The following is a 14,108-nucleotide window of genomic DNA, read 5'->3' on the forward strand; positions in this document are numbered from 1 at the left end:
ATCTTTTCCTGCCAGATCATTAGAATGGTGACCGATGATGGGTCAAGAGGCTGAACTTTCTGCAGCTTCGGCAACCACGAGCCTCCTGAGGAGGAAGGACCCCAGGGAGCCGCAGCCACGAAGGACCATTTGTTTCCCTAATGTTGGGAGGGCTATAGAGTCACCTCTGAGGGAGGCTTTGAAGTCCTGTCAAGGCTCAGTGTGGCAGCCAGCTGGCTCGGCGTTTCCCGCTAACTCAGGGTTTGGCACTACAGCGCTAGGTTGCCAGGTGAGCTTGCTGAAGGTTGAGTGCCCCTCCAGAATGGTCAGCTGGATGCCTGGCAAGGCCATTAAAACTGCATCTGTCAGAAGGAAGGAGACTGTAAGTCTCATTTCTGGGCAAATAGCTACTAAATGGCCCTTACCTTGTGTACCAATGGCACCTCCTCATAACTTCCATTGATTTCATAGAAGTAATAATAACAACAACAGTAATCATCGATAAATTAAGAACTTAAGTCTGTGCTAGGCAGGGTACTAAGCAGTTATAAATATAGTTCTCATAACAACCCTCTGAGCTAGGTGCTAATGTTATCACCAGTTTACAGATGAGGAAACTGAAGTTTAGGCAGGTTAACCTATTTGTACAAAATGGTACAGTTAGTAAGAAATAGTGGATCCAGATTTTAATCCCAGAAGCTGATTCAAGCACTGAAACTCAAAGTAAATATTTTAGGACCTGTTAGAAACATCTCTCCACTAGGCTTGTGGAGAAATGTGCCATTCCTCAGACTCCAACTGGTATCGAGACCAACCCAAAATAAGATGTATTAGAAAAATACGTTAATAGCGCCCCTAACAATATTATCTTCTCTATCCCCTCTCTTTATCAGCCTGATTTAGCCTGACCTTCAGAAACTCATATGGGGCTTTTCTGTCATAGTTAACTTCATGTTGTTTGGGAACTTTTTGAGATGGTGTAAGAACAAAGCAATCGGTGAAAACGCTTGTAATTACGTCTTTGAGTGTCTTCCAATTTTATAGAGACAGGGTTTTTCAGGCGAATAACCAACAGTTGGGGTGGGATGCTGAGGAAATCAAGTTAAGATTCTGGATTTCTAAGCAGAATCTAGGAAAGTCTCTTTTCCTTTGAATTGGCCAGCTAGCACTCCAACTGTCAGGCTCTCTGGAGTTTGTGTGCCCGGGCAGGATAAGATGCTCAAGGCTGGGTGGGTGGCAGACTACATTTTTTCAAGGTGACATTCTCTTTCTCTCCTGGTCTCCTCTATGCAGCTTCCAGTCAGAAATATTTGAACACTGACAATGTCTGATCTGAGAATCCAATGAGCATTCCCTGCCACGGCAGATTGTGATGTGACTGCTTAATGATGTCACTGCTCTCTTTAAGATGCTGGCTGCACCTTCCACCCACTGACTTGTGAGGGGAGATTCCTAGAGACCGATTCACTCTAAGTGGAAGCTTTGTTGATTTCTCTTAAGGGACAAGAGGGTCTCCTACCAGGCACTTTATTGAAAGTTAGTCTCAGCCCACTACCGACCTCCACAACCTGCTGGGATTCTTATTCCATGGTCGTCCTTGGACCCTGCACTGTATGTAAAGTGCTGAGTGCATACAGGGGGACAGCGTGACTGCCTTGAGCATTGAGCGCACCAGATAACAGAGTCTGTGCAGTAGACTTAGGATGGCAAGACAGAAAGTGGCTCTGTGGCCAGCAAGAACCAGGTGGGAGTGGAGTAGAGCGTGATCAGGTCAGCCAGGCTATGCCGAGACGAGAACACAGCTTACTCCGTGTCTTATCAATTGCCATTTGGTGTGACTTAAGTCAGCCCAGTATTAAATTTTTTTTAAAGTATGGGGGCAGTGGTGGAGTGGGGCAGGCATGGACGAAAATCTAAATACTGTGGTACTCATTTCCAGGACCTTCAGGAGATAATGTCCCACCAGGAGCCGTGCGGGGACAGTTAGGGTAGGCTTGCCCCAAGGTGAAATAATAATCACAAAGTGATCTTTACATTTTCTGATAAAGCTCTCCCTCTTGCTACTAGCAAAAGCTGATGAACATTGTATTTGAGTTAAGCACTGAAAGCAGCAGGGAGTGTTGAGATAAACCACCACAGTTATTAACATACTTGCTGTTTAATGGCACGAAAACCACCATTAGTGTGGTGGGCCTGACTGGCTTCCCGCAGGGATCCTGCCCTCGTGTGGGCCCAGCTTATTACGTTTTACGCAGCTCATGTTAATTGTACAGCCATCCCTAGGAAGCGTTAGTCCCTGAAAGGTGTAAGCTTGTCCCTCCTCACACCAGTTTGCTTTCCTAGGGCCTGGTTAGGTAGAGTGGTGGGTCAGTTTGAAAGCTGTCATTCTTATTTGTGGCTGTGATTTTTTTTTTCACTATGTATCTCACGAGATACCTGTGTTTCCCTCTCTCTTCCCCCTCTACTGTACCCACCAACTGTTCCAATATGGTGCTTTTGATGGTCTGTGTTGAGAATTGATGCTCTGGAAGATTTCATTTCCAAGAGCTTGTTGAACTCTTTTAAGCAGGTACTATTTATAACAGCTTCCTTGCTAAGAGTGATTTTATAAATGTACTTGCATGAAAAATATTTTTGAAGCTTATTGGCAATTTATAAGAATGGAACGTATGAAGATTCTAGCACCCTATACCTTCCACAGTGTACCAACCAAAAACATAAGATATTCAAATATTGTATTCACTTGATAGTTAAACTCAACATTTACTAAAATATAGTGTAACTTTTGTTAAAGGTAACTTGTCACAAAATAGTTAATGAAAACATAAACACTTTTCGGAATGACTGAGTAGGTTCATCCACATCCTTGATCGTTAACGTGTTACAAATATGCAAAATCACATGGAACAGGCTTTGGATGGGTTTTGTTACGTCCCCAAGAAACAGACGTCAGTAATGGTGCACTTTAGAGGCAAAGACCTCAGCCCAGGAGGAATCAATGTGAGAAAACCCCAAAGCAAATCCCTGCCTTGAAAGTTTAAGAGAAATAACAATGGAGATGTCTGCAAAGGTGTCTTTATCTGTCAAAGTGCTTTCAGGTGTAACGAACAGAAAACCCTGACTCAGATGGGTTTGCCCCTGAAGACCTTGACTTGACCTTGGAATAACCCGGGGATCAGTAGTTTCTAAACTCCCTAGAGATTCTGATATACAGTGAAAGTTAAGAAAAGCTGTTTTAAACAATAAGAAAATGTATTACCTCACATAACAACAAGTCTGGAGGTGGAGCTGGCTTTAGCAGCTCTGCGATGCCACCAGAGACCCAGGTTATTTCCATCTCTCTGGTTTTTGATCTTCAGTGGCAGTTTCAATGTCACACAGAAAGCAAGATGGTTGTGGTTGGTCCAGACGTGACAGTGTGAGAAAGAAAAGGAGAAACCATGTCATCGTGGGGCTGTCTCTCAGAGACAAGCAAATGATCCCCACTTATACCCTGGACTTCACCTGATGGCTCATTGGTCAGAGCGGGCCATTTCTGAATCAGTCACTGGCAAGGAGGATGGGATTATCCTTAGATCAATCAGGAAGCCCTTGGAACCAAGAGTGGGATGGCCGAAGCCCATGGCTTTGCCATGAAGCACAGGACCTTGTGCCTGAATAAACTGGGTTTGTTATGAAGGAAAATGAAGTCTGGATGAGGGAGCCATTCACTGTGAGTGATGAGGTGAACTGGAGTGACTTGTTCGGTTTTATTTTTCTTTTTACTGCTTTTTTTTTCAAGTCACAAAACTAATATATGTTCTTTGTACAACATTTTTAAAATTCAGGAAATTAAAGTCACATTACTTTCTACCTAATAACATTATTATTACTTGGTTTTAACATACGTATTTTAAATATATATGTTATATATATTTAGAATATATGTGTATATTTAGAATATATATGATTAGAAACCAAATATTAATAATATAAAACATACATATTTTATGTATATATGTGTGTATATTTTACATATATATACATAGATAGATATGTAAGGATATAATGGGATAATAATATGCATGGTATTTTGTAAGTCTGCTTTTTCACTGAAAATATACTATGAACATTTCCCCATGGTAGTAAATACTCTTCTAAATCTTGATTTTTGATGGTCACGTAGTATTCCATTATTAAATGTGTAATAACCAGTCCCCTGTTGTTTGATTATTGTTTTTCTCATGTTTTTTACATTATAAATGTAAAAATATTATATGTAATATTTATAAATGTAAAAATATTAATTTGATAAACATAATTGTGTCACTTTTCTCTTTCTTTTAGAGATCTATTCCTAGAGATGGAGTGGCAGACTTAAGATTAAGATCATTTTTAAAGCCTTTAATAACTACTGCCAGTTTATCAACTGATATGAGTGGTACAATGCCTTAGGAAAGCAATTTTGAGAATGTATCTGGTCCATTGTATCAAAAGCCTTAAAAATATTTATATCTACTAATCCTGTTCCTGGGAAATTTATACTGAGGAATTAATCTGAACTAAACAAAAGTAAGAGAAGGCTATCTGCACAAAAATGTTACTGGCAGCAGCCTTGATAACAGTAAACTTTTATAAGAGTAAATGCTTTAGAAACACATTACTGGAAGGGTTCTTGGAGATCATCTAATTCTTACTTTTCAATGTGGAAACTAGTGTCCGGAGAGTTAAAGTGGTTTCCCTAGGATCACACAGAAAGCTGAGGTGTTCAGACTCCCATTCCAGATTATAGCTTGTAAAAGTTTCACTTATGCCTTTCAAAATGTTAAACTTTTTTCATAATGAACTCTCAACCCGTAATCATTTAATTTCTTTTTGGGGGAAATAGAGTTTTCAAAATATAAGTTAAATCTTTTCGCACAAGTATGAAATATTCAAAGTATATTGATTTTACAAATGTAAAATCTCATCAGATTTTGAAGCACTGAAAAGCTATATATCCTGCCTGAGCGTCATCGTGTAATGCCTACATGATAGTATTATTTTTTAAATTAGAAGACATGAAAGTTGTTTTATGTAAAAGGTATACTTAGAAACAATGCTCTAGGGCTTCCCTGGTGGCGCAGTGGTTGAGAGTCCGCCTGCCGATGCAGGGGACGCGGGTTCGTGCCCCAGTCCGGGAAGATCCCACATGCCGCGTAGCGGCTGGGCCCGTGAGCCATGGCTGCTGAGCCTGCGCGTCCGGAGCCTGTGCTCCGCAACGGGAGAGGCCACAACAGTGAGTAGGCCCGCGTACCACAAAAACAAAACAAAACAAAACAAAAAAAAACCAATGCTCTATAAGAAAATCCACCTGTTCTGAACAAAGCAAAACATTAATCACTATTTCTAGTTTCTTCTCAAATAATATGGGAATTTAGAATGCATTAATTTTAAACTGTCCCAGTCTTCACCTTCATGTTAACTGGAATTTAAATTCTCTAAAATTAGTTTTCGTTTTAAAAATTTTTTATCCTTATTTAGATTTAATAACATATTACCAACATTGTGTTCACCATTACTTTATGCATTCACTTCTTCTGTTTTCAGTTTCTTCTTGTGTACATCCTTTTCTATGAGGATTGATGCATTAAAAACTTCCTTGACCTTTGTTAGTCTAAAGATGGCTTTATCTCACCTTCCATCTTCAATGATCAGTCAGCCAGTTATACAATTCTTTCTTCACAGTTTTTTCATAACTGTGAATGTATTATTTCATTATCTTCTGGTACTTATTTTTGCTGATGAGACGTTTGCTGTCTGTCTAATTGCCATGTCTTTGGATATAGTTGGCTTTTCTCCTTTGCAGCTTTAAGATTTTTCTTTTTGAATTTAATGTTTGTAGTTTTACTACAACGAGCCTAGGTGTAGATTTATGTTTATTTATATTGCTCAGGACCCTGTGTGCTCCTTCAACCTGAAGTCTCATTTATTTCTCTATCTCCAGAAAATTCTCATCTATAATCTCTCTGAATATTGCCTCTCTTCTACTCTCTATTCTCTCCAGAATTTTTATTAGATGGATTGGAGATTGGAGATTTTTGTCCTATCTTCCAGATTTCCTTGATTTTTCTTTCACATCTCTCGTCTCTTAGCTCTCTGTATTGCATTAAGGTAATTAACATTTCTGTGCTTTCATTTCCTTATCTGTGACTTGTGGTCTAAATAGTTCTCACAAATCATGGAAGGGTCAAATGAGTTGTGGTAGGCAGCCTCAAAGATGGTCTACAGTGATCTTTAAGGAGGAAAGAAGAAGGAGATGAAGGAGGAAAAAAAAAGGAAAAAAGAGAAAAGAGAATGAAGTTAGCATACCCAGCATTTTCTTTTTAAAGACATTTCTGTAAGTCACATGTGCAACGAAAATGTTCCAGACAGCATGCAGCAATGAAGAATACCCAAGCTTTATATTTGGAGATTTATCCAGAAAAAAGATGAGGTCTGCAGTCCATCTATTCCAATATGTGAAAAAAGATTTTTCATAAAGAATGTGATTCGGGAGTGTCCTGAGGGGGCCCCTGGAATACTGGCTATATTCAATTTCTTGAATTAGGTCATTGTTTTCAGAAGTGGATCTGTTTTGGGATTTGGGTATCAAGATGGATATTGACATAATTATTATTTTAACTGTAGATATAAATCTTATGCAGTATTCTGAATTATGATATACCTCATATTAAAAAGAAAATATAAGAGGAATTTAATTTTTATTTTTGATCAATTTTCATATCTAATGATATGATGTGTTTTCAGGAATAGAACTCTGACTTCTAATACTGAACCTGTGTAACATGAGTCTAGTTGTGACATTGTGACTGTGGCCTAGAAATCCCATGTCCTAACTCAGTCCCATGTTATTAGTAGGTATTCATTTCTAGACAAGGTTCCAGCTGGGTAGGAAGGTTTTCAACATGGGGTAGAGGGACCCTGGCAGGGAATGGTGGATTGCACTGAAGACAAATCTTTGGTACTTCCTGATTCTCTGCCGGATGTGCTTCTTCCCCAGATCTATGGTTTCTATGTCCCTGTATGGGTGCTATTCTTGTGCTATTATTTAGGAATGGTTGTGATCAAAGCAGGATCGTTTGTACATGTCCAGGGTTCAAATGGACCTTCACTGGAGAGAGGAACAGGGCTCTGGAGTGTCCACTGAGGGCATGGAGAGACAACAAACCCCCAGGAGCATCCTTTCATGAGAACAGATATTTTTTTAAAAACTGTTGGGTAGAGAATAATAATGCTGGGGTAACTATTTCTACTAGAGGTAGGAAGAGCTTTCTGATTTGGACAGACTTGTATTTACTAGAGGGTGAGGAAGGGAGAGGCCAAAGGCCAGGGAGGATGTGCTTCCTTCCTTCTTTTAATTGTTTAGGCAGTTACTACACACACACACACACACGCGCGCGCGCGCACATACACACACACACACACACACACCATGGTGTGCAGTGGGCGTTTGCTAAGAGTAGATTCTCCATATATGCACATGGGGAAAAGCAACCTAACTAGATAATGGTCTTCTACATTTATTTATGTGTTATTCTGCACAGAGCACGTGCACCTTATACTGTGATAAGTGTTGTAAGTAAGCTTTGGAGTCAGGCAGCATATTGTTTGGTAAATTATTTATCTTAGCTAAGCACTGTTTTTCTCATCCCATTTTTACCTTTCAGGCTTATTGCAGGGATTGGCAACAAGGTAAGGTGCTTAACATAGCCCCTAGCTTTATAGCACTTGCTTAATAAATAATAGTAGCAGTAGTAATTTTCATTTTGGTTGTCCTCTTACTGGAAAAACCTATTAACCGTTTTGGCAAAGATATAAAATTCTGTTCTTTAGCAAGACTTTTCTGGAAGTTGTTTCCACTGATGCTGAGTAGAGAGGACAGTTGAAATGTGTGGATCATGAATTTTGAAATTTACTCCAAGATTTCCAGTAGGAGGGAACAACATTCAATTCATTAATTTGTTCAACAAATATTTAACCGGGCTTTACTTTGTGCTATACATTGTACTAAAATGCTGGAGAAAAAATGGTGAGCAAGATACATAGATCTCTGCCTTCCTGGAGTTGATAGTACAGGGGATTTTTTTCCCCCTTATATCCCTTTTAGCACCATGTAGGAAACATTCTTTGAGCTGTTTTAGAATAATGAGATCCTTTGAGATGTCCATTTGGAGACCTTATCCTCTCAACAGATCTCTCAGTCTGAGCATCTTTGGAAGCAATGCTTGCTGCATTTGGGGATCCCCAGCTCAGTCCCAAACAGGCCACCAGCCATGAACAGGCCATGGCAAATTCAGGCAAGGAACTCTCCTACAACTTCAGGAACCTGGGCATTTCCGACCGATTCTGGAAGGATTTGAAAACCACTTAATATAGATATCCTGTAAAATTACATTCTACTGGGATCTTTGTTTAATCAGTTTTTATAGAAGCAATTTCTTCTATCTATAAAGCAAGAATCACAGTAAAGAAGAAGGAGCAACTCCCTAACTACTCATTCCCTGCCCTCCTGTCCCCCTTCCCCTTTTCTAAAAAAGTTGTTTCTCCCCTTTTTTTGGAAACATGTCCAGCATTTTAATATGAAAAACGTCAAGCTACAGCATAGTTGAGAGAATTTATAGTGAACACCTGTACACCCTCCACCTAGAGTCTACCACTAACGTTTAACTATATTTGCTTTATTGTGTATCTATTCACCTATGCATCCCTCTACCAATCCATTAATGCATCTTTTCTTTATTGCACTGCAAAGTAAATTGCAGACATCGGTATGCTTCCCTATAAACATTTCGATTTGCATAACATTAAGTAGTGTTCAGTATTTGTTTGCAGTTTTTTCTTTGATATATAACATACAAACAAAATAAATCTTAATTTATCTTAAGGATATACACTGATTTTGACAATTCATAAACTTGTATAACCCAAACCTCTTTCAGGATATAGGACAGTACCATCAGGCTCAGGAAGTTGTTTCATGCCTTTCCCGATCAATCTCTGCCAACTCCCACCCCCACCAAAGTCAACCACAGTTCGATTTTTTCTACCATAGATTAGTTTTCCCTATTCTAGAATTTTGTATAAATGGAGTAGTATAGCACATACTCTTTTTGTGAGGCTTTTTCCTCTCAGCATAATATTTTTAAGTTTTGATCATATTGTTTTGTGTATTAGTGGTTCATTCCTTTATGTCACTGAGTAGCATTCCATTTTATGACTACGCCACAGGTTTAGTATGTCAGCTTCAAGGTAGTTGAAATTTTTACATATTGGTTCAGGGTTTCAAAAGCGAGTGTTCCAGTGAACAAGGCCAAAGTTGTGTGAACTTTTGTGACCTAGACTCAAAAGTCATATTGGTCAAAGCATTCACAAGCCTACCCAGATTCAAGGGAGGAGAGATGGACTCCAACCTTTAATGGAGTGGATGTCAAAGAATTTGCAACCATGCTTTAATGCTAACGCAAGTGGGTTTAAGCTTACCATCTTATGTTTATTTTCAAATTGTTGCATCTGATTGTTTGTTCTTGCTTACATGTTTTCTTTTGGATAAATTGGGTATTTTTTAGTATTCTTCTGGCTTTTGGGTGTGTATAATAACAGAATATTCCCTATTCCTAATAACAGAATATTCCTAATTCCTAATATTCCTAATATTCCTAATTCCTGATTTTTTAGTATTCTTCTGGCTTTTTCGTATGTATAATAACAGAATATTCCTGTCCTTTATATCATTGGTGTCATTCATTTCACTTATATATAAGCATATGTATATATGTATGCTTATATATGTGTATATGCTTATGTATATAAGCATTCGTAACTGTACATATTATTGCTATTATTATTTTGAACAAACTCTCTGTTAGATAAACTAATAGTAAGAAAAATAAATGTTTTTATTTTACTTTCACTTGTTAATTATCTGATGCTCTTTCCTTTTGTAAATCTGAGTTTCTAACCAATATCATTTTCCTTCTCTCCAAAGAAGTTCTAAACATTTCTTGCAAGGCGAGTCTACTGGCAACAAATTCCCTCAATTTTTGTTTTTCTGAGAAAGTGTTTATTTCTCCTTTACTTTTGAAGGATAATTTCACAAGGTACAGAATTCTGGGTTGGTAGTTTTTTTTCTATTAACATTTTAAATATTTCACTCTACTTTCTTCTTGCTTACATGGTTTCTGAAGAGAAGTTGGATGTAATTCTAATCTTTGCTCCTCTATACATGAATGTTTTTTTCAAGAATTTTTGCTTATGTTTGGTTTATGAAGTTTGAATATGATATGCTCAGGTGTGGTTTTTGTTTTCGTGTTTATTTTTAATTTATCCTGCTTGGTGTTCTCTGAGATTCCTAGATCTATGGTTTTATGTCTAACATTAACTTGGGAACATTCTGAGTCCTTATTGCTTTAAATATTTCTTCTTTTCCTTTCTCTCTTCTCCTTCCATGATTCCCATTATGTATGTTATACCTTTTGTAGTTATGCCTGTTCTTGGATACTCTGTTTTGTTTTTTTAAGTCTTTTTTTTTTTCTCTTTGCTTTCCACTTTTGGAAGTTTCTATTGTCATATCCTCAAACTCAGAGATTCTTTCCTTAGCTATATTCAGTCCACTAATGCCATCAAAAGGCACTCTTCATTTCTTTTATAAAATTTTTGTCTTTAAAATTTTGTTTTGATTAGTTTTAAGAATTCTTACCTCTCTGCTTATATCATACATCTGTTCTTGCATGTTGTCTACTTTTCCCATTAAAGCCTTAGTATATTAATCATAGTTTTAATTAATTAATTAATTTATTTTTTGCGGTACGCGGGCCTCTCACTGTTGCGGCCCCTCCCGTTGCGGAGCACAGGCTCCGGACGCGCAGGCTCAGCGGCCATGGCTCACGGGCCTAGCCACTCCGCGGCATGTGGGATCTTCCCGGACTGGGGCACGAACCCGTGTCCCCTGCATTGGCAGGCAGACTTTCAACCACTGCGCCACCAGGGAAGCCCAATCATAGTTTTTTAAATTCCTCGTCTGATAATTCCAGCATTCCTGTCATATCTGACTGTGGATCTGATGCTTGTTCCATCTCTTCAAGCTGTAGTTTTTTGCCCTTTAGTATGCCTTATAATTTTTTGTTGAAAGGTGGGCATGATGTAGTGTGTAAAGGAACTGCAGTAAATATGCCTTTAGTAATGTGGTGGTAAGGTGTGGGAAGAGGGAAAGTGTTCCACAATCCTGTGGTTAGGTTGCAGTCTTTTGGTGAGCCTGTGCCCTGGACAGTGAATTTCATCAGTGCTTCTGAGTTTTATTCCCCACTCATCCCTTAGGTAGGACAGTATGGCTGGAGAGGCTAGAGTTAGATATTTCCCTTTCCCTGTGTATGTTAGGCTCTGATAGAACCCCAGGAAGTTGGGTTTTGATCAAATAGTTTCTCCTGAGCACAGTCCTTGTTAAGAAGAACAGAATACTCTAGCCTATTTCAAAATGGTTCCTTTTCCACTTCCCTGCTGGGAGCACTGGGAGAGGTTTCTCCACTGTTTACTATGAAGGCCTGGTAAAACTCTTGGAAGTAAAACTCACAGAAGTGTGGGACCACCCCTATGACTGAGTCTCTCTGAAGATTTTTTAAGATTTTATTTTTTTAGAGCAGTTTTAGGTTCACATCACAATTGAGAGGAAGGTACAGAGGTTTCCCATATACCCTCTGCCCCATACATGCACAGCCTCCCAATGACCAACATCACTCAACCAAATTTTACATCTGTTACCAAAGGATGAATCTACATTAGCACATCATAATCACCCAAAGTCTAGAGTTTACCTTAGGGTTAATTCTTGGTGGTGTACATTCTATGGGCTTGAACAAATGTATAATGACATATACCCATCATTATAATATCATAGAGAGTATTTTAACTGCTCTAAAACTCCTGTGAGCTTTGCCTGTTCATCCCTTGTGTCCCCTCCCCCTGGCAGTCACTGGTCTGTCACCAGTTTTGCCGTTTCCAGAATGTTGTATAGTTGGAATCACACAGTATGTAGCCTTTTCAGATTGGCTTCTTTCACTTAGTAATATACACTTAAGGTTCTTCCATGTCTTTTCATAGTTTGATAGCTCATTTCTTTTTAGTACTGAATAATATTCCATTGTCTGGATGTACCATAGTTTATCTGTCCATTCACCCACTGAAGGACGCTTTGGTTGCTTCCAAGTTTTGTCAGTGATGAGTAAAGTTACTATAAACATCTGTGTGTAGATTCTTGTGGGACGTAAGCTTTCAACTCCTTTGGGGAAATACCAAGGAGTATGATTGCTGGATTGTGTGGTAAGGATATGTTTAGTTTTGTGAGAAACTGGCAAACTGTCTTCCAAGATGACTGTACTGTTTTTGAATTCCTACCGGAAATGTATGCATTCCAGTTACTCCACACCCTTGTCAGTATTTGGTGCTGTCAGTGTTTCAGATTTTGGTCATTCTAATAGGTGTGAAGACACCTTACTGATGTTTTAATTTGCATCTTCCTGATAACATACAATGTGGAAAATCTTTTCATATGCTTATTTTCCATTTGTATATCTTCTTTAATGAGGTATCTGTTAAGGTCTTTGACCCATTTTTTAATCATGTTGGGTTTTTTCTTATCGTTGAGTTTTAAGAGTTCTTTGTATATTTTGGATAACAGTCTTTTATCAGATGTATCTTTTGTAAATATTTTCTCTCAGTCTGTGGACTATCTTCTCATGCTTTTGACACTGTGTTTTATAGAGAAGAAGTTTATAATTTTAATGAAGTCCAGCTTATCAACTTCTTTCATGGATCATGCCTTTGGTGTTATATGTAAAAAGTCATTGCCATACCCAAGGTTATCTAGATTTTCTCCTATGTTGTCATCTAAGAGTTTTATAGTTTTGCATTTTACATTTAGGTCTGTGATCATTTTGGGTTAATTTTCGTGAAGGTCTGTGTCTAGCCTTTTCTTTTTGCATGTGGATATCCCGTTGTTCCCACACCAGTTGTCAAAGAAACTGTCTTTGCTCCAATGGATTGTTTTTTCTCCTTTGTCAAAGAACAGTTGACTATATCTTTGGAAAGCTATTTCTAGGCTCTCAATTCTGTTCCATTGATCCATTTTCTATTCTTTTGTGAATACTGCACTATCTTGATTACTGTTGCTTTACAGTAAGTCTTAAAGTTGGGTAGTATCCGTCCTCCAACTTTGTTCTTCTCCTTTAATATTGTGTTGGCTATTCTGGGTCTTCTGCCTCTCCATGTAAACTTTAGAATCAGTTTGTCTGTCAATATCTATTAAATAACTCGCTGGGATTTTGATTGGGATCGCATTGAATCTATGGTCAAGCTGAGAAGAACTGACATCTTGACAATATAGTGTTTTCCTATCCATGAACATGGAATATCTCTCCATTTATTTAGTTCTTCTTTGATTTTGTTCATCAGAATTTTGTAGTTTCCCTCATATAGATCTTGTACATATTTTGTTATATCTGAAAGTATTTGATTTTGGAGGGTGATAATGTAAATAATAAGATATTTCAAAAAAAATGTGCACCACTTTCAAAAGAATCTTCTGAGATGGTCTTGATCATCTGATGGAAGCAAGATAGCAGCTGGCTCGGCCAACAGGTTTGTGTTTATGTGGGATATCAGAAGCACGAGGATTTTGTATAAGCTGCCCAGCCATGCTGGCTCCATCAATGAAGTGTCTTTCTACCCTGATGAGTCCATTATTCACTCATCATCCAGTGACAAGAGACTGTATATGGGGGAGGTTCAGTGAAGATATGGAATGGAAGACTTGGGGCAACTTGACCTTGATGTCTCAGATTGCATCAGGGGCATCAAATGGTGCCCAGGCCATCATCTTCCCTTCAGATGAAAATCATTACTAGCATAAAACAAGGAGATGGCCATATTCCAATGACCACATGTCTTCCATTTCACCAGAATGATTAAGGCAAGCTTCCAGGGCCCTGTAAAAACCAACTGCTGTATTTCAGGGACTGTTTTATTTTCCCTCTTTTTTTTTTTTTCTTTAAATAAGATTTCTTCAAAAGGGCAGATATTAGGTGGTTTGTAGTTTCCTGTTTTCTAAGCCAAGCTAA

At 38.4% G+C, this 14,108-nt stretch overlaps 1 protein-coding gene across 2 annotated transcripts in view; it reads left to right on the forward strand.

Annotated features, from left to right (window-relative positions):
* The window catches only part of KDR (kinase insert domain receptor), a 98,987-nt gene that overhangs the window by 53,134 nt on the left and 31,745 nt on the right, over positions 1-14,108 (forward strand). For both annotated transcript variants that reach the window (XR_007477021.1, XR_004482529.2), the window contains exon 29: positions 7,668-7,692. The gene's annotated coding sequence lies outside the window, so the exon portion shown is untranslated. The remainder of the gene's footprint in view (positions 1-7,667; positions 7,693-14,108) is intronic.

The sequence above is a fragment of the Orcinus orca genome, chromosome 4 (genome assembly GCF_937001465.1).
Source record: "Orcinus orca chromosome 4, mOrcOrc1.1, whole genome shotgun sequence".
Lineage (NCBI taxonomy): Eukaryota > Metazoa > Chordata > Mammalia > Artiodactyla > Delphinidae > Orcinus > Orcinus orca.